This window comes from Vipera ursinii (assembly GCF_947247035.1).
Source record: "Vipera ursinii genome assembly, chromosome: 3".
NCBI lineage: Eukaryota > Metazoa > Chordata > Lepidosauria > Squamata > Viperidae > Vipera > Vipera ursinii.
Window position 1 is genome coordinate 201,902,290 of NC_139516.1, and position 21,567 is coordinate 201,923,856.

At 44.0% G+C, this 21,567-nt stretch overlaps 1 long non-coding RNA gene across 1 annotated transcript in view; it reads left to right on the forward strand.

The window, feature by feature from the left end:
• The window catches only part of LOC310638791, a 119,361-nt gene that overhangs the window by 47,480 nt on the left and 50,314 nt on the right, over positions 1 to 21,567 (forward strand). The window contains exon 2 of the long non-coding RNA XR_014492183.1: positions 5,296 to 5,715. This is a non-coding gene — a long non-coding RNA (uncharacterized lncRNA). The remainder of the gene's footprint in view (positions 1 to 5,295; positions 5,716 to 21,567) is intronic.

Below are 21,567 nucleotides of genomic sequence, written 5' to 3' on the forward strand. Positions count from 1 at the left end.
GGTACTTCCCTGCTGCCTTGAAAGAGGCGGTGGTAAGGCCCCTCCTCAAGAAACCGGCACTGGACCCAGCTGTTTTAAACAACTTCCGTCCTGTCTCCAACCTTCGCTTCCTTCCGAAGGTCGTTGAGAGTGTGGTGGCGCGACAGCTCCCTTTGAACCTGGAGGAAGCTGAATATCTAGATCCGTACCAATCGGGTTTCAGACCGGGGCACAGCACGGAGACGGCATTGGTCGCGCTGGTGAATGATCTCTGGCGGGCCCGAGATAGAGGTTATTCTTCTGTCCTGGTCCTATTAGATCTATCAGCGGCTTTTGATACCATCGACCATGGTATCTTACTGCGTCGTCTTGAGGGGCTGGGAGTGGGAGGCACCGTTCTGCGTTGGTTCTCCTCCTACCTCTCGGACCGTTCGCAGACGGTGTTGGCAGGAGGGCAGAGGTCAAGCCCTAGGCCTCTTAATTGTGGAGTGCCTCAGGGTTCGGTGCTCTCGCCCCTCCTGTTCAACATCTATATGAAGCCGCTGGGAGAGATCATCCGTAGCTTCGGGGTGAAATATCATCAATATGCTGATGATACCCAGCTATTCATCTCCACCCCGAACCAACCCAGTGATGCCCTTGATGTGATGTCCCGTTGTCTGGAAGCGGTACAGATTTGGATGGGAGAAAACAGGCTTCGACTCAACCCGGCCAAGACTGAGTGGCTGTACATACCGTCATCTCGTTTAGTCCAAGAGGTTCCATCTCTGACTATAGGAGGAGAGATGTTACCTCCCATTGATAAAGCACGCAATCTGGGCGTCCTCCTAGATTCACGACTCAGTTTTGAAGATCACATTGGAACCGTGGCTAGGGGGGCATTTGCCCAGATTCGTCTTATATACCAATTGCGCCCCTTTTTGGACCGAGATGCCCTACGTACAGTCACCCACGCACTCGTTACCTCCCGTATTGATTACTGTAATGCTCTCTACATGGGGCTGCCCTTGAAGACCACCCGGAGGCTTCAGCTGGTGCAGAATGCAGCTGCACGGGTTGTGATGGGAGCTTCCCGATACTCCCATATTACACCCCTCCTGCGTGAGCTGCATTGGCTACCAGTTGCCCTCCGGGTGAGATTTAAGGTGCTGGTACTTACCTTTAAAGCCCTACATGGCTTAGGTCCGGGATACTTGCAGGACCATCTGCTGCCGGGAACAAATTCCCATCGTCCAGTACGCTCACACAGAGAAGGCCTCCTCAGGGTACCGTCAGCTAGGCAATGTCGGCTGGCGACCCCCAGGGGGAGGGCCTTCTCTGTGGGAGCACCAACCCTATGGAATCAGCTCCCCCCTGAGCTTCGGATAGCCCAAAACCTCCAATCCTTTCGCCGCGGCCTCAAAACACACCTGTTCCACCAAGCTGACCTAGACTGACAGGCATTTTAATTAATTTATATTTAGTATTTTTAATTCATTTTAAAATTCTCTAATTTTTATTGCACTGATGTTCTCAATTTTCATTTTATCTTGATTTATGTACTTATTATATGTTTTATTGTGAGCCGCCCTGAGTCCTTCAGGAGATAGGGCGGGATATAAATCCCATCAATAAATAAATAAATAAATAAATATAAATGGAATTAAAATAAATAAAAATAAATTAAGGTGGCCTCAACAGAAGCCTAATATTAGGTTCAAGAAAAGTCATCTTCTATGTTGGTCAGACCACGCTTATGATGCTGTATCTGGTTCTGAGCCACCTAGTTAAGGAAGCACAGAGAAAAACTGAAGCATACCCAAAGAAAAACAACCAAGGTAATAAGGGGCCTGAAAGGAAAAAACAGGAGTTAAAGGGGTTGGGTATATGTAGCCTTCAGAGGAAAATACTTATTTCTCTTGAGTCAGCCTAAAATGGAACCAGGAAATATTTCAACAGAATGGGAGAAATTCTGATATTAACTTGAGCTCACTTTATTTCCAGGTTTCTCAATATATCCTCAGTACTTATTTGTACCCCTTACGTGGGCAATCATTTTGGGTCCCAAGGAAGGATAGAGAGATAGAAAATAACAGAGTTGGAAGGGACCTTGAAGGTCTTCTAGTCCAACCCCCCTGCTCAAGCAGGAGATCCTATACGGGGGGGGGGGTGTCTTCCAACTTGGCCCTTTTATGACTTGTGGACTTCAGCTCCCAGAATTCCTCAGCTGGCTGAGGAATTCTGGGAGTTGAAGTCCACAAGTCATAAAAGGGCCAAGTTGGAAGACCCCTGTCCTATACCATTCTGGACAATATGGCTGTTTGATCTCTTCTCAAAACCTCTGTTATTCCATTGCATCTCATTCCATTGTATCTGATATTTTGCATTTCTTTTGGTACTGGAATTTGGGGAACAAAAAGTGGAACATGTTTCTGTATATTTGCCCTGCTCAAAGCAAACCAACCGTTTTATTTATTTTTAATTCGAGCTCAAGTCAGCAAATGCCTCTTGGAGAGTTAATGGACCGTTTTAGGGAAACCTGATACACAGGCAGGGTCCATAGACTTCTGTACTAACAGCAGATTTTTTTAAAAAAAAAAAACCTTTACCTATTCATGTATAAACCCCTGCAATCGTTTTCCAGTTGCTCAAATAGCACAGTCACGTACTATAGGCATTTGGATAAAATAGATTACAAAAAAAAACACACACACACAGTGGTGGTTTCCCAATGGTTGGTGTTATTTAGAATTGAGGAAGTACCTGAAATTTTAGAGACACACCTGACTGGATGTTCCATACCATACGCAGCAGCTAGATGAGGAAGTGAATTGGTAGGGAAAAACTTGTTTTCTGCATCTTTTGAAGAATGGGAAACTTCCCTGAGCTAAAACTTTTCCCTCCAAGTAAGAAAAATAAAATAAAAGGAACAAAGGTGATTTTTGTTTTCGAGAGGAGGGAATGTTAATCACACCCTATTCAAAAATGTAACCTTGAAAGGATTGCAGTAGAGCATTTAGTTGCTGTGGTCTCTTGTTTTACATTTTGGGACTGTGTGGGCAGGCAGATAACACAGGATTGATGGATTATCTTATCTCTCTAGTGTTCTGCAAGGTTACAAAAGGCCCATTCTTGTCCTCACCTGTGGCTGGAAGCAATGTCTTTAGGCTAATGGGCTTCAAAATGCAGTCAGGTATCACCTCCCCACCCACCCATTTAACCCACAGCTGGAATTCCTATATTTCTGTCTTTACAGGGATGCCCTAAGATGTGCTCTGCTACTAATATACAGTATAGTCAAGGCTATGGTCTTCCCAGTTGCAATGTATGGCTGTGAAAGTTGGACCATAAGAAAGGCCGAGCGCCAAAGAATTGAGGCCTTTGAACTAGGGTGCTGGAGAAGACTCCTGCGAGTCCCTTGGACTGCAAGGCGTTCAAACCGGTCAGTCCTAGAGGAGATCAACCCTGACTGCTCTTTAGAAGGCCAGGTCCTGAAGTTGAAACTCAAATACTTTAGCCAAGTAATGAGAAGGAAGGACTCACTGGAGAAGAGCCTAATGCTGGGAAAGATTGAGGGCAATAGAAGAAGGGGACGACAGAGAATGAGGTGGCTGGATGGAGTCACTGAAGCAGGAGGCGTGAGCTTAAAGGGACTCCAGAAGATGGCAGAGGACAGGAAGGCCTGGAGGAATGTTGCCCATGGGGTCACGATGGGTCGGACACTACTTCGCAATTAACAACAACAACAACTAATACAGATGGTCTTTGACATACAACAGGGGTCTTCAAACTTGGCTCTTATATATGACTTGTGGACTTCAACGCCCAGAATTCCTCAGCCAGGCATGCTGGCTGAGGAATTCTGCGAGTTGAGGTCTACAAGTCATAAAAGGGCCAAGTTGGAAGACCCCTGACATAAAACCACAATTGAGCCCAACATTTCCGTTGCTAAAGCGAGACAGTTGTTAAGTGAGTTTTGCCCCATTTTACAATTTTTCTGGCCAAAGTTGTCAAGAGAATCACTGCAGTTGTTAAGGTAGTAGTGATTCGGTTGTGTATATCAGAGGTGGTGACCCTTCGAGAGCTGTATGCAACGAAATTTCACTTTAATGTATGCCGATTAGTGTACATTCAAAGTGACAAGTTGTTATTCTATGCTGTTAAGTGAATCCAGCTTCCCCATTGGCTTTACGAACCTGGGACCCTGCAACAGGTCAGAAATATAAGCCAGTTGCCAACCCTCTGAATTTTGATCATGTAACTATGGGGATCCTGCAATGGTCGTAAGTGTGAAAAATGGTCATAAAGTCACTTTTCAGTGCTGTTGTAGCTTTGGACGGTCACTAAACAAATTATTACAAGTCGAGGACTACCTGTGAATGCTGCCACCCAAGAAATGAATTGCTTTTAACGTTTGTGTTTTACTCTGTGTGTTTTTTATTCCAGGCGAAATGTTAATTAATATACATCAGGGGTGTCAAACTCAATTTCATTGAGGGCTGCATCAGCATTGCGGTTGCCCTCAGGGGGCTGGGTAGGCGTGGCCTACTGGGTGGGCGTGGCAAAAGTGCATATGGCCTACTGGGTGGGCGTGGCCAGCTCTACATCGTTGGCATCAAGGGTGCCTATGGGGGCCTGGGCAGGAGTGGGACAGATCTGAGGGTCTCTGGCAGAAGGAGGGTCTCTGGGCTGGGGCCAAGGCAGTGGGGGCCGTTCCCTCACTGTTTCCAGGATGGCTTCACGGGCCACATGAAACCACTTTGTGGGCCGGATCTGGCCCCCGGGCCTTGTGTTTGACATGTCTGATATACATACTGCAAGTCCATGTATGATATGCCACATGGTAAATAATTACAGGCAGTCAGTCCTCGACGTAGGACCACAATTGAGTGCAAAAATTTACGTTGCTAAGTGAGAAATTTGTTAAGTAAATGTTACCCCATTTTACAACTTGCCTTGCCTCATTTGTTAAGTGAATGACTGCCGTTGTTAAATTACTAACACGGTTGTTAAGTGAATCTGGCTTCCCCATTGACTTGTGTGTGTCAGAAGGTCGCCAAAGGGGATCCCATGACCCTGGGACACCACAACCATTGTAAATGTGAGTCAGTTGTCAAAACATCTGAATGGAAATCACGTGATCAAGGGGATGCTGCAATGCTCAGAAGTGTGAAAAATTGGTCACCTTTCTCAGTGCCGTTGTAACTTTGGACGGTCACTTAAAGGGACTGTTGCAAGTTGAGGACCATTTGTAGCCCTGTCCTTCCTCCCTCCCTCCTTTCTCTGTTGCCTGCTTGATGTAACATTCTCTATTTATTTGTTTCTTCTTGCCTCAAGGTCTCCATCTCTGGCACATTCCATGGCTGTGGCATTTTCAGCATCTTGTTCCTTTCGTTTCAAGGAGAACCAAGGCCGTGGGATTTAGCGAGCTGAACAGAGATTCCAGAGAACGTTGGCTGCAGACAAAAAAAAAATTGCCTTGACCAGGAAAAGGGGGGAACAGCGTGTTTTCTGGCAGTTCTTGTTGTCCCCCCCCCCTCTCTTCTTGGTTTCCTCGATTCTTCTTGACGTCCATGAGAGATTTTTGTTTTGTCTTGTAAGACTGAAGATGGATTATTTTCCCACCATGATTGGAATACGGGGCGGAGCTTTTTTCTGTGATGGTCAGATTTCTTTCTGGAAAGCAGCGAAAGGGCCAATAATCAGAATATGAGGTGTCCCCCAGTCTTCCGCACAGCTTTTGAGTGTCTTCCTGAGGTGTGTATGCATTTTTAAGTTTCATGAAGTTTCTGGGATGTGGTTGTTTCTCCCCCCCCACACACAAAACAAGTTCTCTTGAATAATGTACAGATAATGCTTCCGGTGCTCTAACCTCTGCAAAGGGAGAAAGTCATAAGAAGGAGAAGGCCTCCTCCTCCTCCTCCTCCTCCTCCTCCTCCTCCTCCTCCTCCTCCTCCTCCTCCTCCTCCTCCTCCTCCTCCTCCTCCTCCTTGATGCAGTTCCCAAAGTTTGAGCATCATGTTTCAGGTAGTGCTGTGCTTTCTGTGGACTATATTATTCAGTGATTTGAGCTAGAAGAATACACTTCCTGGATTGGGTTGACATTAAGAGTGCAAACTAAAATGACAAGAAGGATAAGAAAAAAAAAAGCTTATCCCTTACGTGTTATTCTTACCACTAGTCACTGGTTTACTAATGAACTCGCTACTATGATATGGACAGTACGAGATACTTATTGTAAGATTTCTCAGAATCTGTGCCAGAGTAGAGATAGTCCTTGACTTACAACCATTCATTTAGCAATTGTTCAGAGTTGTGACTGATGACCAGTCCTCACAATTAACAATCATCACACCGTGGAGTGGCTTGCCTCCTGGAATTGTGGGTGTTTCATCACTGGAGGTTTTCAGAAACAGATTGAACAACGATTTGGCCAGGATGGTAAGGTCTTCTGTCTTTGGCACGAGGTTGGACTAGAAGACCTCTTAGATCCTTACGATTGACCACTTGGCAACTGGCAGATATTTCTAATGGTTGCAGCATCCGGGAGTGAGTGACTGTGTGTGTGTGTTTGTGTGTGACATAATCACCATGTGCAACCTTCCACCTGGCTTCCAGCAAGCAAAATCAGTGGGGAAAGCTGAATTCTCTTAGCAACCACATGGTTCAGTGATTCATTTAACCACCATGGCAAAAAAGATCAACCCACTTAACAGTTGCTTTGCTTAGCAATGAAAATTCTGGTCTCAATTTGGTTGTCAACCCAGTAAGACCTGAAACACATGTTGTTACATCCATTGATTAGGGTTTTTTTTTTGGACTTTTTCAAAACAGATAGATTTTCAGTGGTGGTACTGGAAGGGACCTCAGAGATCTTCCAATCCAGACATGTCAAACTTGCGACATCACGTGACATCGTGCAACATATCGGGAGAGTTTTGCCATTGCCGGCAATGGGGTGAGCGCGGTTTCCACATGATGCGTTCCAACCCACAGACCAGCAGTTTGACACCCCTGTTCTAGTCCAACCTTCTGCCAAAGGCAGAAAACCTTATACCATCCTGGCCAAATCGTTGTCCAATCTGTTTTTGAAAACTTCCAGTGATGAAGTGCCCACAATTCCAGGAGCCAAGCCATTCCGTTGATTAATTGTTCTACTTGTCAGGAAATTCCTCCTTACTTCTAGATTGGATCTCTCGTTAACAAGCTTCCACCTATTAATTTTTGGCCTGCCCTCTGGTGCTTTGGAGGATAGGTCAACTTTCTCTTCTTTGTGACAGCCCCTCAAATACTAGAAGACAGTTATCATGTCTCCCCTATTCTTAAAAGGTTTTCCTGTCATTCATCTAGGGCAGGGGTAGGCAACCTCGGCTCTTTTATGACTCATGGACTTCAACTCCCAGAATTCCTGAGCCAGCTTGGCTGGCTCAGGAATTCTGGGAGTTGAAGTCCATGAGTCATAAAAGAGCCGAGGTTGCCTATCCCTGATCTAGGGTTAAATTCATGGTCACATATACAATTAAAAAAAAAAAACAAGAATGGCTGAATGCCACGTCATTTCTAGGTTCTGATGGCAGAAATTCTTCCTGCACCATTTGTACAACATAAGCATTGCACAGATAGTCCTCAGATTACAAGAGTTTGTTTAGTGACCATTCAAAGTTACAAGGGCACTGGAAAATGGCTTATGACCATTTTTCATACTTAAGACCGTTGCAGCAGATCAGGTGATAAAAATTCAGACGCTTGGCAACTGGCTCCTATTTATGACGGTTGCAGTGTCCCGGGGTCATATGATCCCCTTTTGCGACCTTCTGACAAGCAAAGTCAACGGGGAAGCCGTATTGATGTAACAACTTTAACAACTGCAGCGACTCACTTAACAACTATGACAAAGGTCATAAAACGGGACAAAACTCACTTAACGAATGTCTCACTTAGCGACAGAAATTTCGGGCTGAATTGTGTTCATAAGTCAAGGATTCCTTGTACCTGCTTATCTACTCCTTATATAAATTCCCCTTTGGGATCTTGAGCTAGCCTGTTAAGACTGTGTGCATGCTTGTAATGACCACTTGTTTCCTTCTGTTCATATGTGGGCATGATTGCCTGTGCAGATACGTGTGTGGAGTGTGTATTCAGAGTGGCGCTGCTCAAGAGGATACAGTTTGTGTTAAGCTGTTTCTTGCTGCTGCTGTCCAGCCCGGTCTTTATAACCTGGCAGGGTCCGTCTTGTTTCTCAGTTCTCATTATAGTTACTCTTCTCAAAATGCCTGATTGATTATAGCGTTACGATCATCATCGTAGAGGAAGCTGGGCATATGTTAGGTTCAGTCATTCCCACAAATGCATGGATGAGTAAGGAGGAGGAAAAAAAAAACTTGGCATAAAACAAATAGAGCGGGATTGTGAGTAACAACAGTCACCGGCTTGTAGCAAAAGCAGAATCTCGTTTTTAACCCTGCAGTGACCAGCATAGGAATTGGTGGCTGGTACATTTTGGAGTGGAATAGGAATAGAGTACAGATCGTCCTCGACTTAACGATCCACAACGGAGATGAAAATTTCCATTTGCTAAACAAGACGGTTGTTAAGTGAGTTTGCTCCATTTTACCACCTTTCTTGCTGCAGTTGTTAAGTTAGTAACACGGTTCTTAAGCGAATCTGTCTTCCCCACCTCGTCAGAAGAAGGTGCACATGATCCTGGGACACAGCAACCGTCATAATTTTGAGCCAGTTGCCAAGCGTCCGAATTTTGATCACATGATCATGAGGATGGGGGATGCTGCAAACAGTCGTTACTCTGAAAATGGCCATAAGTCACTTTTTTCGGTGCTGCTTTAACTTCAAATGGTCACTAAATGAATGGTTGTAAGTTGAGGACTACTTTGTAGAACAGAAGACTAGACTAGACTAGACTAGACTAGACTAGACTAGACCAGAATAGAATAGAATAGAATAGAATAGAATAGAATAGAATAGAATAGAATAGAATAGAATAGAATAGAATAGAATAGAATAGAATAGAATTTATTCATCCCACTGGGCAATCATTCTGTGTGAATCTTCCATATCTTGTTTTCCAAGTGTATGTCCAATCCCCAAATCCTGATGAGGCAGGCCTTAATATGAAATCAGCCCAGACTGGTAAACTGTGTCAGATGTTCACTGAAGCAAAAGGGTTGGATTATATGCGGATTTCAGCAGCCAGTGCTTAGTTACAAATCCTTTGTTTTGTATTACAAAATTTGTTTATATATATATATGTGTGTGTGTGTGTGTGTGTGTGTGTGTGTGTGTGTGTGTGTGTGTGTATGTATATAAAGGTAAAGGTTCCCCCGCACATGCGTGCTAGTCGTTTCCGACTCTAGGGGCCGGTGCTCATCTCTGTTTCAAAGCCAGCACTTGTCCGAGGACGTCTCCGTGGTCATGTGGCCGGCATGACTAGACACCAAAGGCGCACGGAACGCTGTTACCTTCCCACCGTAGTGGTCCCTATTTTTCTACTTGCATTTTTACGTGCTTTCGAACTGCTAGGTTGGCAGAAGCTGGGACGAGTAACAGGCGCTCACTCTGTTACGCGGCACTCGGGATTCGACCCGCCAAACTGCCGACCTTCTGATCGACAAGCTCAGCATCCTAACCCACTGAGCCACCGCGTCCCTTATATATATATATATTTAATGAGAGCTACAAGGAGGTCTGCATATGCTTCCATTCTGCTTACCTTCTTGCTTAACTCAGAAAGATACAGTCTTGGATTAAAGAATGCTTATTTTTTTTTAAAAAAAAAAGCAGAGTTAAGGAAAATATATCTTTTCCTGTGCTGTCCAGCTCCTTTATTGCAAATATTGTAAGGAAATGCCATTTTGATTAGGAAGCTACTGTACAGCTGTTGGCATTTGCTTTATCACTGTAACTTTATCATTTCCTCTGTGGTGGAATTTTCACTTTTAACATGGACCCACAAAGTTTGGAATTTGCCCTCTGGGTGAGGAAGCTGCTGAATTCTTCAGTATTGAGGTAATTCTATCTCTGCCAACTCATCATGAGTTGTCCTTTCCTCAGCTGTGAAGAGAGCCCGAAGCTGATTGCTTAACCCTCTCATTCTTACACAGTTGGTCCTCGACTTATGACTACAATTGAGCCCAAAATTTCCTTTGCTAAGTGAGACGGCGGTTAAGTGAACTTTGCCCCATTTTATATAATCTTTCTTGCCACGGTTGTGAAGTGAATCAGTGTAGTTGTTCAGGTAGTTAACTGAATCTGGCTTCCCCATTGACTTGGCTTGTCGGAAGGTCGCGAAACATGAGCCCGGGACAATTGCAACCGTCATAAATATGAGTCGGTTGCCAAACTGTCTGAATTTTGATCGCGTGACCGTGTGTGTGTGTTTGTGTGTGTGTGTGTGTGTGTGTGTGTGGTTGCCCCGCTTGTAAGTGCGAAAAACATCCACAAGTCACTTTTCCCAGTGTTGTTGTTAACTTCAAACGGTCACTGTATGAAATGTTGTAAGGCAAGAGTGCAGAGAAGAGCAACAGAGACAATTTGGGGGCTGGAGGCTAAAACATATGAGGAACGGTTGTAGGAATTGGGTATGTCTAGTCTAGTGAAAGGAAGAACCAGGGGTGACATGATAGCAGTCTTCCAATATTTGAGGGGCTGCCCCAGAGAAGAGGGAGTCAAACCTATTCTCCAAAGCACCTGTGAAGGCAGAACAAGAAGCAAAGGTTGGAAATTATTGAAGGAGAGAACCAACCCTGAAAACAAGGAGAAATTTCCTGACCAATCAGTGGAACGGCTTGCCTTCAGAAGTTGTGGCTGCTCCAGCAATGGAGGTTTGGACAGCCATTTGTCCTGAATGCTATAGGGCAGGGGTAGGCGACGTTGGGCTCTTTTATGACTGGTGGACTTCAACTCCCAGAATTCCTGAGCCAGCCGCACTGAGGGAAAAGGGAGAGGTTTCCAAGCTGAGCCACGCTGGCTCAGGAATTCTGGAAGTTGAAGTCCACGAGTCATAAAAGAGCCAAGGTTGCCTACCCCTGGCCTAGGCCTAGGCCGCTTTATGACTCGTGGACTTCAACTCCCAGAATTCCTGAGCCAGCCACGCTGAGGGAAAAGGGAGAGGTTTCCAAGCTGAGCTATGCCGGCTCAGGAATTCTGGGAGTTGAAGTCCACCAGTCATAAAAGAGCCAAGGTTGCCCACCCCTGGGTAGAGGATCTCCTGCCCGAGCAGAGGGTTGGACTAGAAGACCTCCAAGGTCCCTTCCCACTCTTATTCTGAGTTAAAATAGGAAGAGTCTTCTGGGACTCACTGAAGTTGAATGGGTTTGTTGGCTTGGGAGGATAATTCCTGGTCAAGACTTGTTTTTGGCAGGACTCGCTCGTAGACAATAGCTGGCTTCCACATCAGAGCGGAGCAGAACAACCTTCTGCTTCTGAATTTCGGGCCAAGGTTGTGGCATCTTATTATTTTCTGTGAGCCAGTGGTCCCCAGAAGGCGGGTCATGCCTATAATAGGCCAACAAGACATTTCTGAAAAAGAATAACCACAACAGTAAAAACCAACCGCCACACGCTTTATCCCTGGAGATGCAGAGAAGTCAAGTGTTTTGACAGCGATGGCTTCTACTGTTTGTGTTTTAAGACAGTTTACAGATTGAAAAAAACAGGGGAAAAAAAAAGAAACCCACATCTCTGTAATGATGGCTTTTTCCATGCAGAAGATCAGAGACTCCGGTCATCACCGGCAATCTTGTTTTCACTGATGAAAGCTCCTGTTATTATTTCCAGCATCCCATGTGGTTTATTCTTCCCTTTAATCTCTTTTAGTGGGCTTTGTTTGGCTCGAGAGGGGGGGGGGAAATAAGAGTACCAGTTTGACTCTCTTTTTGCGTGTGCAGTACCTGTATTGCATACACAGCAATTTGTATGCGTGTGAACTTTTTTTTTTTAAAGGCTGAACAGAATAAATTCGTATGACAGGGACATAAAAAAAAAAAGGAAAAGCTAAGAAATCTGGGTCAAACGTGATTCTGCCCCATCCACTTAGACCTTCTGCATGGCTCATTAAATTGCAAGGTTGTGATAGAGGTGAATCTTCTCCATAGTCTGTTTTTTGAGTTTGCGGTGCTAAAACGTAGCCATCACATTATGCAGTGTGGATTTCTGGAGGCACCTGGGAAATTCTTGGGAGGTATCAGCCAGGTACTTGTGGGGGGGGGGGAATCCTTTCTATATGCACTTGGTAGATATAGCACCCAAAACAAAGGTTACTTCTGTCCTTACCCAAATAGTAGATAGGAGGATTCTATACAGACATAAACACATCATCATCATCATCATCAAAGGAAAATTACACTAAAAAAATCACTTTACTTTTGTGTCCATATTCTCAGGACAGTAGAATAGGACATCGTTCCATTATGAAGATAAATTAATTGGGGAAAAAGGGAAAAAAAAACCACATTCCTTTCATGTCAAAGCAGTCCTGCTTTGAACATGGTCCGTAGTAAAGCTTTAATCTATCCTCTCTCCTTAGGAATCATAGAAAGCTACGATGAAGGGCCCTGGAGGTGGATGGGAGGGGGGCAATCTCCCACTCTATTTCTCTCTCTCTCTCTCTCTCTCTCTCTCTCTCTCTGTCTCTTTCCTTCCTTAACTTAAAATTTGAAAAATCACCATAGTGATTGAGTCGTCATTGAGGTAGTCCTCAATTTATGACTGATTTTTGAAGAGTGATCCAAACGTCCGATGGTTGGAGCTCCACTCTCCGTGGAACCTTTGGACGCTCCGGCAACTTGGATGGCCCAAAAAGTTTGTAAAACTGGCTCACCGTTTACAACTTAAGATTGCAGTGGGGTGCTCATTATAGTCGTAACCTGAGGACTCTCCAGAAACGTCAAAAGCAGCACTCACGTTTGTTGACACATGGATGTCTCCCCCCCCCCCCCAGAGGAGCGATTGTGCTGGCTCGGGTGACCTGCATTTTGCTTCGCTTCAAAGGGGAAAAAACGAATACAGGTAGTCCCCGACATACAGCAGTTCATTTAGTAACCGTCTGAAGTTACAACAGCAGTGAACATGTGGCTTATGACCATTTTTCACCCAACCGTTGTAAGCCACCCCATAAGCAGAATTCAGACGCTCGGCAGCTGACTCATATTTATGACAGTTGCAGTGTCAGTGGGTAGGCCAGATTCACTTATGAACCATCTTACTCACTTAACAACTGTCGTGGTTCACTAACAGCCAGTGGCAAAAGAGCTCATAATTCAGTTAAAAACCATCTCAGCTAGCAACAGAAATTTTGGACTCGGTTGCGGTGGCGAGCCGAAGACTACGTGTAGGGTGACGTATAAGCAGGAAAAGATTTGTTCAAGCATTGTCTTCCTCCTTGTGGGTGGTGATTTCATGGAGCTTTTGGGGATTGTGGAAGACGTAGTAACGACGGAGAGAAATACCCAGCGTGGTGGGCTGGGGCAATCTCAGATACAAATGAGTGTTTTCCTTCCACATCCCTTGCCAGAGCTTCCCTTTGAGAAAAGCATGTGGAGTCTCCTCGTGAATGGATGACTTCCTCAGCTGCAAGCAAAGCAGAGAAGATGAATGTGAGAATAACCTTGATGGAACATCTCTTTCTCCCCCCCCCCTGCCCCCACATCTCCTGCCGGGTGCTGGGGATGCTTGTCACTTCAGCTTGTCACTTCGGCTCTCTTCCCTGCGGGCTGCCGTGGAGAAATTAAACAAACAGTCACCCTTCCATAAATATTTAGCTTCCACTGTTTTTTAAAGAAGCCCGGCAGACAAAAACAAATCAGACTTCACTAGTGTTTGCCCGACTCTGAATGGCTGAGAAGCGCTGTCTTCTGCAGAGATTTGGCTTAAGTTTGCGGTGAGGGGGGGGAGGCGAGGAAGGGACTTTATATAATACGGTTTCCTTGGCTTTGGAAGACGCGTGAAGTTGCTGCTGCGTCTTTGAGAATCTCAAAAGTTGGATTTTAGGCTGGCTTTTTCAAGCACTAATGGGCGAGGCGAATTGCAGCTCCCTAACTCAAACCTAAAAAGGGACGCAGTGGCTCAGTGGGTTAGGACGCTGAGCTTGTCGATCAGAAGGTCGGCAGTTTGGCGGGTTGGATCCCGAGTGCCCGAGTGCTGCGTAACAGAGTGAGCGCCTGTTATGCGTCCCAGCTTCTGCCAACCTAGCAGTTCGAAAGCACGTAAAAATGCAAGCAGAAAAATAGGGACCACTCCGGTGGGAAGGTAACAGCGTTCCGTGCGCTTTTGCCGTCTAGTCATGCCGGCCACATGACCACGGAGACGTCCTCGGACAAGCGCTGGCTGGCTCTTTGGCTTTGAAACGGAGATGAGCACTGGCCCCTAGAGTCGGAAACGACTAGCATGCATGTGCGGGGGAACCTTTACCTTTACCTAACTCAAACCTAGCCACTGTGTGCTCGGTTGTGAAGGACGAGGGGAATTGCTTTGCAACATCTGGATGAAGTTGCAGTTTATTTTTGAAATAGGAAGACTTCCCCTAGCTGAAAAGGGAACATAAGGTGTGTGCCATGTAGCCTTTAGAGCACACCAGCTCCTTTTGTACAAACTTTATTTGGACAAACAATTTCTTGGGTTACATTTTGCTCTACTTTGCATCAGCATCTCCCACCCAGACTGTGGAGCTACCAAGCTTAGTGTTGGTATTAAATATCATTTAGCACAACAGTCAGCTGTGTGCAAGGACAGTTGTACAGGGAGACCTTGACTTAATAGCCACAATGGAGCCCAAACTTTTTGCTGCTAAGCGAGACAGTTGTGAACTTTGCTTCATTTTACGATCTTTCTTGCTCCAGTTGTTAAGTGAATCACTGCACTTGTTTAAGTTAGCAACACGATCCTTAAGCGAATCTGTCTTCACTATTGACTTTGCTTTGTCTCAGAAGGTTGCACAAGGTGATCACGTGACCCCCCCCAAGACACCGCAACCGTCGTAAGTACAGGTCAGTTGCCAAGCGTCTGAATTTTGGATGACCTGACCACGGGGAGGAGGGTGCAGTGGTTGTAAGCAAGAAAAATGGTCATGTCATGTTACTTTTTTCAGGGCCACTGAAATTACAAATGGCCACTAAACAAATGCTGTAAGTCTGGGACCACCTGTATATTTCTGTTTCTGGAAATTGATAAGGCTTTATGGCCATTTGTTTTCTCCCCAGGTCTCATTGCCACAGCAAAGGCAAGGTTTCCTGTCATTTGGGGCGTGAGACAAAAGCTGAAGTCAGGCCTACGATAGCCTCGGACAGTGATGGCGAACCTTTTAGAGACCGAGTACCCAAACTGCAAACCCAAAAACCCACTTATGTATCGTCAGGTGCCGGGTGGGCGTGGCCCATTGGGTGGGCGTGGCTGCGGTGGTAACGGCAGACTGGGTGGGACTAAAAAGTTCAATCAATCAATTCCAACTTTGCCAGTATCTTTTTTTCCCCCTGCAAGAAGTTGAAATTGATTGATCAATTAAACCTTTTTTTTTCCCCCACACACGGCGGCGGAACGAAAAGTTTTATAAAACCCAGCTTGAAGGCCTAGGACTGGTGCCATTGGTTCGCCACCACGGGCCTAGGAAACAAACCTAGATATCATAGAAGAAAGGTTCTGATAATCCTGGCTGGGGCCACACATGTGTGCAACATGGGTCTTAATGATTATTGCACTTCCTTCCCACCAGGGGTTACATGACGTTTTTTCCACTTATGTGTAACATCCCCATCAGTAGAGGCGTAGTAGGCCAGGCCATAACCCCCCACATGGCTGCTCTTTAGCCAATCACAAGGAAAACATAACTTATGCGAGGAAGAGTCTCAGTCATCCAGATAAAGTTGTCTGAAGGTTGAGCCTTGGCAACTGGAGTTAACTGTCGTGTGTTGATTTGAGCCAACTTTAGACCTTCAGATAACTTTTACTTGGATGATTGAGAATCTTCATTGAATGTTGCAACACGCTTTGGGGAAGTTACCCCAGGGTTGGTGTGGGAGGCACATTCCATGCTACATTCCACTGACTCTCTGCCTAACTAACGTGCTCTGACTGACGAAGTTCGTCATATTGAAAGATTGTAAACATAGTCAAGGTTTCCCGTTGTGATTGCTTCACTTATTGATGGATGGATGGAAATTGATCAGTGAGAGATTCAACCTAGAAATAAGGAGAAATTTTCTGACAGTGAGAACATTCAATCGATGGGTGCTCCATCCCTGGAGGCTTTCAAGAAGAGACTGGACAGCCACTTGCCAGAAATTTTATTTTATTTTATTTATTTTAATTCCATTTATATCCCGCCCTTCTCCGAAGACTCAGGGCGGCTTACAAGCTTAGCAGTAGCCTTCATTCTATGTATATGCCTGCTTATTAGGGCTTTCATACACCCCCCAAGTGGCATTTTTACAAAGCCAGCTTAATTGCTCCCAACAATCTGGGTCCTCATTTTACCTACCTCGGAAGGATGGAAGGCTGAGTCAACCTTGAGCCTGGTGGGATGCGAACCTTCACTAATTGCAGGCAGCTGGTGTTACTTAAGGAGGCATTAGCCCACTGCTCCACCAAGGCTGGTGGTATAGAGTCTCCTGATTGAGAAGGGGGTTGGACTAGATGACCTCCAAGGCCCCTTCCAACTCTTGTTACTGAGTTGTCAATCTCATCTGTGGTTACCTGATTTGAAGTAGCTATTATGGAAAGACTCAGTGAGACAATTCCAGTAATTATTTCTGAATTAACCAGTGTTTTAAATTATTTAGGATCACATACTTGACTTAAATGTAAAAGGAACCTATTCTGGCATCTGCATTTTTAAATAATTCATTTATTTATGATTGAGAGATAAACACGCTTCTAAATTTAGGCAAATTGATCCATATAGCTTCACTCAGTTTTTAATGTTGCCCAGCATTCAGTTCGTTTTGGCCTGTTTCCATGTCCATTTGTGACTTTTCTCTTTTTGTTATGGATGTGTGCATTAAACAAAACACTCACAAAATATTCTGTGCGGTACTTTTAACATTCATTTTGTTTAATAGTTGTATATTTGGGTAACTCCCCCCCCCCCCCCCCCCGTACAGTCTTCTCTGGAATTTTGGAGTTGCAGACTCCAGTAAAAAAAAAAAGTTTAAAAAAGAGCAGATTTTGTTGTAATCAAGTTTGGGAAATACGGATTTTGATATCTTTCAGCTCTTGATTGGGTTGCAATGCTATAAAGTTGCAAAAGGTTGAGCTGGATCCTCGTTAAAAGCCAGCATATTCATATATTCATTTAAACATCATAAGAATACGAACTAATGCTTGATTTAGTTTAAATGACACAGAAGGAAATCCTCCCCCCTTTTTTTTTTTACTTTGGGATACAATTCAATGGACTGTTATATACTAGCTGAAATGAATAGATCTGTTTCTTTAGAAACCCGCATAATGAAAGTGAAAAAAACATCATTATCTTTATTACGGTCATTAACCAGCACAAAGCAAATCAGGAATATACATAACCATGGATCTATAGCCGAAAGACTGCTTTTTATTTTTTTAAGGTACATACAAGGAACTTTAACTAAAAAGAATACTAAGAATAGAAAATATTAACACTAATGAGTCAGTCTAATGCAAGAATGAATTTAGCAGCGCAATTAAAAAATTGAAGTGGACGACTCTAAACAAAGCAGTAAAATCAACTAGAAAGAATTTAAGGAAAGCGGGGACATACATTTTCCCCCTCTCCCTGTTCTATTGAAACATAAAAATAAACTCAAACCTTTTTACTACTTTAGATATTATCACATAGGCCAGCACAGTTGCCACATTCCATGGGAGAATTCTTTGCTTCAGAGTTTTAATGGCCCCCTTTTATCGTTGTGCGCTTCCACAGACTGGCATTGTGCAACAAAACACAGTGTAATCCTCTGTAGATGCCTGCAGCTTATTTCGATTTCCTTGAAGGTCGTGACCCTTGCAATCTAATCTCATCACATATTTTAGACGTTTTTTTATAATTTGTAGACACGTTTTGTTGGGAACTCAAAATTAAGAGACAATTGTTCGGATCTTCCAGTCCAATTTCCTCCTGTGTTTACACACGCCGAAGAATTTCAGCCGTGCTTGCAACCTTGGCATCAAAACCCCAGTTTGAAAGGTGAGGGAGAAGAATGCAAGGCTTTGAATGCCTTGAAGCTAACTTTGAAAAGCAGGTTTGTGATTGGGATTTTACATTGCTTTATCTCCTTTGCGTTACTCCATTTGAAAACCATGGGGCAGCCTGGGGAATTAATATCACTTAAGGGCAGATTTCAACCCCTGTTCCGAGTGAAGAGCTTTGGTGTAGCACATTATTCCCTGGTCTGCACCATATGCAATATTAATAGTTTTCTAAATTTCAGGTTTATAATAGCCGTTCCGTCTTAATCAGGAGGCAGTGTTGTTCTTTGAAATGATTCCATTGTATGGAACATCCTGGATGAGAAATGTAAGATACAAATATCCCAGCTATTATCAGATCTCCTAAAGAGGACCTATGATGCCTGAAAACCCCTTAAATAAATACAAAGAGCTTTTAAACAAAAAACAAACAAAAAAAACCCTCGACCTTGCTGGAAATCTCCCTGGATTTGGGATGGGAACAGTGAAATAATTCAAGATGTCAGAACTAGTGGGATTTTCCTGATTTCATTTGATGAAAGCCTCATTTCTATGTTTGTGTAGCATCACAATATGCATGTAAAAGAGGTGAGTGCAACGACACAGCACTGTTCTTTTACATCAGTCTGACCCCCCAATGCTTCATAGCAGATGCTGGTTGCCAACTTTTTAGCAGATTCTGGCCTTTGGGTGCTGACACAGATTTATATTCTTAATCAACTCTTCTCTGTTCATTGCAGGAAAGTCTTAACCCTCACTTGTAGACTTAACCTTTTGTTGGCTTTCTCAAATGCGGAATTTCTTTGATGGCGTATAGCATGCAACACTATTGTTACGAATAGTTACACAGCTTTGTTTCCTTAGACCCTGGAAAACAGCCAGATTTAAGAGCTGCCAGTGAAGCTTTATTATGGACAGATCATTCTAAGCCACTTTTTTTTAATCCTGGTTTACTGATTAAACCAGGGGTGTCAAACTGCTGGCCCGCAGGCCGGATGCGTCATGCCGAAACCGCGCCCGCCCCATTGCCAGCAATGGGGGGGGTTAAGTCGCAATATGTCGCGACACGTCATGTGACATTGCGAGTTTGACACCCCTGGATTAAACTATCATAGCCTAGAATGTACATAGCCATAATCAACAACTGGGCTCACACATTGCATTCAACTGCAAACAAATATGCATTGTGTTGGATTTGGGCATGTATGTGATTCCAGGAGAAGTTGCATGAAAATATTTGGCCGTGTGATAATTTGGGTTGTCTGGCTTTCAAAGGGTTTGCGGTAGAAGTGACCAAAATGCACAAAGCCATAGGCAACATGACACGAGGCAAGGATGGATGCCCTTTCATTTTATTCAACGGCTTCAAGGCAGGTGAACAGATTGTGGCAGATTTGTAACAATGCATTTATGGAGAAATAACTTCCTTTCTCCTGTAATTCCCAAAGTTGAGCTTCCTTAACTGGTTGGGAATTTGGGAGGATAACAGAAATATAACAGAATAACAGAGCAACCTTGGAGATCTTCTAGTCCAGCCCCTGCTCAAGTAGGAGACCTTATATTATTTCAGACAAATGGCTCTCCAGTCTCTTCTTAAACATCTCCAGTGATGTAATAGTCACAACTTTTGAAGGAAAGCCATTCCACTGGTTAGTTTTTCTAACTGTCAGGAAATTTCTCCTTAGTCCTAAGTCATATTTATCTCCTTGTTCAGTTTCCAACCATTGTTTCTTGTCCTGCCCTCTGGTGCTTTGGTGAGCAACCTGCCCCCCTCTTCTTTGTGGCAGCCCCTGAGATATTGAAACACTGCTATCATGTCTCCCCTATTTCTTCTTTTCTTTAGACTGGCCAAACCCAAGTCCCGCAGCCGTTCTTTCTATGTTTTAGTCTCCAGGCCGTTGATCATCTTTGTTGCTCTTCTCTGAATTTTTTTCTCCAAACTCTCAACATCTTTTTTGTGATATAAAATTGTCTGACTTTGGAACAACACTCAACTTGGGGGTGGTGATGACCTTCATCACCCCATGAATTCCATATGGATTAGTTACATGTAGCATTGAAGAGTACTTTCATGTCTTCTTCAATGGATAGTGTTGGAGTTGTGAACTCTCCTTCACACCAAAGGGGCAAGTCCTTAATATTGAATTCATGGGTGGGCCACACCTCACGGTCGCCAAGACAAAGGAGCTTTGGGCTCATCTTTTCAGCCAGAAGTTTTCGAGCCCCTGATCTCTCTTAAACCTGATGCTTCATTTTGGTTTCCCCTCTGTCCACGCTGGGTGAGTTCTTAGCTTCTTCCAAAAACAGGAAAAGGCTTCCAAGATGAGAAACCTTTTTTAACTGGTTTTATCCCGTCCACTTTGGTAGAAACGAAGAGAGGAAAATTGTAGGAGTCTAACGAACGATACATGGAATCTGAAGATGGCTGAATAGGATTGCTTGCTCAGCAGTTCTTCTGGGACCTGGGATTTACAAGATCAATTTGGAGTATTTTCTCACGTGAAAATGTGCTATGTGGGCGGGAAGGGGAGGGTGAGAAATACCTAATACAGCCCCTTGCCTGAATTTGTGCCATGTAGAATTTATATTGTGTGCATACGTTGGTACCATTTTATAAAATCTACATGGGATGCAATCTTTTTTCTCTCCTGTAGTGCTAGATGCTGGCTTAAGGGATCCAGAGCAAAATAATTTGAGGTTCAAAGTCTTCTTAAGTGTATTGAGATCGGGAGGGGGGGGGAGAATGAAATTCATAATCCTTCATTTTTTAATTCTCTTTTAACCACCGAGGAATTTGAGGAATTTTCCCAACCCTTTCTGAAACAATGTGGGTTTTGCAAATCAATACTGTTGAGCAGGATCTTTCTTCTTTTGTTTTTTTTTGAAAGTTCTGGTTTTGTCCCTCTGAATAGAAATGAGTCTCTGACTTGTCTTTTCAGTTACTGAAAATGCCTTAGAAGGTTACGTATCAATGGAATTTGGCTGGAATGCCAGTGATAAATGCTTCCGTTTGTGTGCAGTTAGTGTAACTCTACAGCTGCTTAGGATTTTGGTCCTAAGGCAGAGCTGGTGAACTATAAAAGTATCCAGAACTTTGCTTTTTTTTTTTTTAATTGACTCAGCCTGACTCATGCTCACCACTTCCTACAGGCCTGATCGAGAGGAACTATGATTAAGAATTAAATTGTCAAAACAATTTGTTCCACATGGGGAATGACTGGGGTAAGGAAGCTCAAATTTATCCCGCCAACTTTTCTTCATAAATCGGGCACACAGTTATCATCAAAGCTGTTATGAAAGGTCTCAAACATGCAAAGTATGTTTTTTTTAAAAAAAATAAAATAATAAAAATAATAATCAAGTTTGACTTGTCGTGACTGCCTTTCTGCCAGGTGAAAGAATTTCTGAGGAGGCTTCCAAGTGTCTTTGGTCAAAGGA